This window comes from Cryptomeria japonica, chromosome 1, assembly GCF_030272615.1.
Source record: "Cryptomeria japonica chromosome 1, Sugi_1.0, whole genome shotgun sequence".
Taxonomy (NCBI): Eukaryota; Viridiplantae; Streptophyta; class Pinopsida; order Cupressales; family Cupressaceae; genus Cryptomeria; species Cryptomeria japonica.
In genome coordinates, this window is record NC_081405.1 from 125,342,931 (window position 1) to 125,347,568 (window position 4,638).

Below are 4,638 nucleotides of genomic sequence, written 5' to 3' on the forward strand. Positions count from 1 at the left end.
TGATTGACAGATTGCCTCATGGATCATTTTGGACCTATGCATGTTGTATGTTTCAATTTTCTTGTATGTAGAGACTATGGAGATGACACATGGCATTTCTATGTGCCCATGCTAGAGGTTTATAAATATGATCAATATTTGTGTATTTTATAATGAGGCTTTGAATATACTATTATGTTGTTAAAATTACTCTAGGAATTTTTGTTGTTGTAATGAAACTTGAAAGACAATAGACTCTAACATTATATTATAACTATTATTGTTGTTGATAATATTATTGATTTGTGCTTTGGTGTATGGGATTTTTTTTGAAAGGGTTTTCTCACATAAATTTGCATGTTAATTATTTTATGTGTTTTATGCTTTTGAAATCACTCTTGCCTTTGTGCATCTAATTTTGTAACTATTTTAAAGGTTTGTGAGAAAAAAATTCATTCACTCTCTTGTTAGATTTTGCATTAGGAAGGATATTTCTACACTTTTCTTTCCTTTTAGTTGGTATTTGAACCTAACCAACTTTGTTATCCTTGTTGGGAAGTAGGATTTTTTGTGCAGATCTTGTTTCAATGAGAATTTATTAGAATAAAGTTAAATATCCTTGTTTTAGCTTTGAGATGGAAAACACATTTGTCAAAACAGAGATGAACAAGTTTAATTGTGGTAATTTTGAGCTATGGAAACTCAAAATAGATTATGTGGTCATAGACAGAGATATATGGGCTATAATATCAAAAACTAGAAACCTTAAACTATAACTCAAGATGTATGAGATATAATGGATAAAAAGCCAAGGCTCTGATAAGACTTTGTCTAGTTGATTTGTTGCTCTTAAGTATCTATGAAGAGAATAATGCTACTAAGATTTGGAAGAAGATTAGTGACATTTATTAAGGAAATTTTTTTGTAAATTTTTTTTTCCTGAAAAAGACATTGTATTATTTAAGGATGAAGGAAAGAGGATCTATTGTAGATTACCTAAATGCATTTAATATTTTGGTTACTTAGCTGAATTCTATTAGAGTAAAAATTAATGATCAGGAGAAATGCATACTTTTATTATATTCCTTGTTAGATTTATTGGATCACCTTGTGATGGCCATTGGAAGCAAACCAACCACTTTCAAGATGGAGGACATGGTTTCTTCAATATTTTTTGATAGAGAACCAAGTAATTGTTTTTGATTAAGATAAACGGGTTTTACAGGGACCCAAAACCCAAATCCATACAAAAAATTAAGAGATTAAAACGGTAGTGAACCAGTCCAAAAAGAACAACTAAACCACAACAAAAAGAAAGAGAAAAACCCCACAACAACACAACCAATAGTGATACCAAGACTAAGCACTAGCAACACAAACAATGAAAAACTAAACCAGATGATGCATGAACTCAGAGCTCTTCTGTATCATATTCTTATTAATATCCTGAAACTCTTCCATTATAAATCTTGTTGCGCTCCTCTCCTAGTTTTTTCTCCTCATTCTGGTAGAGGGTCCAGTTGTAACCTATGAATCCACCCCTTTCGAACTTGAATCTAGATTATTCTTTTTCAATTTAGCCACTAAAGGCGAGACACTGGTAATTGGTTGGGCTCTTTGGAAAACCATAATCTCATTAACCTTTCTCAGACCTACTGTGCTATTACTCATAGCTTATTTTCTTGTCTCAACCAGGTTCCTCAAGTCTCCCTTAATCCGCTGCATAATCTTTTCCAACTGAACAATCCTAGACTCGTGTTTTGTTTTCATAACTTTGACATCTTCAGTGAGTTTTTGGGTGATTCTAAGAAGCTTATCGGTCTTTTTTGGCATGGGATTTTCAGTAAAAGTATTAATTATATCTTTAATTCCTTCCTTTAAAAGATGAATTTCATTTCTAACCCAGTGAAAGCACTTTTCCTGCCCGTTAGTGGAGTTTGCTAGGAGCACCTCAGAGTCCCTATCAATTTTATTCTCTTTTGGGTCCACTTGGTCCACATTGAGAGGGATGTCAAGTTTAATTTCTTCTTCGACTTTACCCTTTGATTCCCTTGTTTTCCCCAATTTTTTCTTTTTCGAACACTGCGGACCCAACCCTTGAGGCTTAGATGCAAGGATTTTAAACTTACTGGCAACCAGTCTAGGGTGTTTATTTCTTCTACTGCTACTGGTACCAGGGGTAACTTTATGAGGGGGCCCCTCTTCCTTAGAGGGGCAATAATCAGGGTCCTCCGACATGTTGATATCATGCCAGTCCATTGCCATACCATCCCCTTCTTCCTCAATCTCAATGTCAGAAACCACCTATACATAGTTTCTTCATTGTTATCTAAAGAGATGTGATGGCATTTTTTTGAGATGGCTAAGGAGTCCCTAGTTGTTAATGATAAAATTGATGGAGAAAGGTAAGAAGAAGGAAAAGAAGGTAAATATAATTCTCTTGGTAAAAATTCCAAGAAAAAATGTTGGAACTATGACAAATTCAGTTTCTGGAAAGAATCCAAAGAGGAAAAAAACTCTTTGATTCTAATTCTAAAAAATTCTCTCAAGCTGAATGTGGTGCTTTTCTAACAACCTCGGTGACACTTGCATTAGAATATGTGTAGTTCATTGACTTAGGTGGTTATTTCCACATGACCTCTTGATGTAGGAGCATCCCCAATCGATGAGCAATCTTGCGTCAACCAAAAATATTTTCTTTCAGTTTTGTTCATGTTTAGTTCTTTGTGCAGTTTTATGTGTTCGCACCGACAATTGCTTGTTCTTCGTGGAAGATCTTATTTTTTATTTCTAGATGGTTTCATGTGGTTGATTCCATATTTTTAGTTCATTTGGATTCTTTCCTGGTTGGTTATCGCTTTCGGTTGACTAGTTATGGGTTCCATGACAATTCTTGTGCTTACCGGTTGGTTTTCCTTCATTATTGGTGTGATTCTTGGCATGTGGATCCATCTTGGGTCTTGTCTGATATTCTTTGGCATGTGGCCAACCTTCCTGCTAAACCGCATCACTTGGTTGTTATTTTCCATAAATATTTCTTTAAATCTTAGGGCCAACCTAATTACACATTTCATTTTCCTGTATTGGTGAATGTAATCTTATGAGGCCGACCCAGATATGTTTCGGTGGGTATAAATATGTTATTATGTAATCAATTGTGGGGGAAAATGAAGTAGAACTTAGAATAAGGATTTAGATTCGCATGTGGCTATCTGGTTGATTCTTAGAGTCCCGATTGGATTGTATCTGGCTTGAGGTCTACATGTAGCTGGTTAATTACCTAATGTTCTTTGATGATAATATGATGATTACTGGATGATTGCTGAAAGTTATAAGGATTTGATATGATCTGTTTATGTGAACTTGTTATGTTTTTTTGCTCCTTTAATTGTGTCTCTCTTGTTGCATAAGTTGGTTGACTCTTTTGAGGGTTTTTACCAATTATGGCTACATCAAGTGGTATCAAAGCTAGTTGTGGACTGGCTGGTGGAAGAATTGTTTGTAAAAATTGAGGCATTACTTGGGGTGGACAAATCGCCGATTGGAAGCAGGTTGCACGTGTGTTCAATAGATCACCGAGGGGAGGTAATTGAAATCGGTAGTCAGATCACCGAGTTGAGGTAGTTCACCAGAGTGGAAGAAGAGATGTCGCTGAGGAGGACAAACCCACAAAGGGTAGAGCAGATGATGGAAGACTTAATGAATGAAGTAAGGAATGAAATCCAAAATGCTTTGGCTAGTTTGCGAAGAAACCCTGATTCTGAGGGTGAATATGAGGAAGTCGGTGAAGAGCTTGAGGAAGTTGAAGGACCAGAAGATGAAAGACAGGAAAGATTCCTAAGAGTAGTGGAGCAAGCAAGTAAAGTTCATAAAGTTGGCATTTCCAACTTTTACGAAATGCTAAACCCAAAGGATGTGATCAATTGGATCAAAGAGTTGGAGGATGACTTTGAGTTTGAGGATGTCAAGGACCCACAGAGAGTCTGGTTGGCACATACCAAGTTGAATGGGCATGCTTCCTTATGGTGGAAAGAATTGTAGAAACATGGAGTGGAGAATGGTGATTTGATGATCACCCGGTGGGGACAGATGGTTGCAAGATTGAAGGCCAAGTTCATACCGGGAGACTATGAATTGGAGTTGTTCAAGAAGTTGCAAAACCTGAAACAAAGAAAAATGACTGTGAAGGAATATGTTGAGTAACTATACAAGGTGGTGATTAGATCTGGACATAGAGAGATGGACAGAGAAAAGGTGGTGAGGTACATCAATGTACTTTATTTTAACATTCAAGATGAGATGAGTATGTTGAAGATTTCCACAGTTCAAGAAGCTTACCAGTATGCTTTAAAGGTTGAGGAGAAGGTGAGAAGAAGACAACCAAATAAGGGAAAGGAGAAATTCAAGATGAGTGATAGTAAGAAGAAATCGGTTGAAGAAGAGGAGTAAAAACCTAACTGAAGTAAAGAACCGAAACATAAGACATCGAGGAAAGGTAGCAGCAATACCAGTAGAGAATTTCCTGGCAAATGTTTCAAGTGTGGAGAAAATAGACATAGATTCTATGAATGTAAGTAAGGAATTGCAAGAAGTTGTGTGGCAAGTGAGGAAACGTAAGGTGATGATACTAGATCTAACTGTGCACCGAAGCAAGGAGAA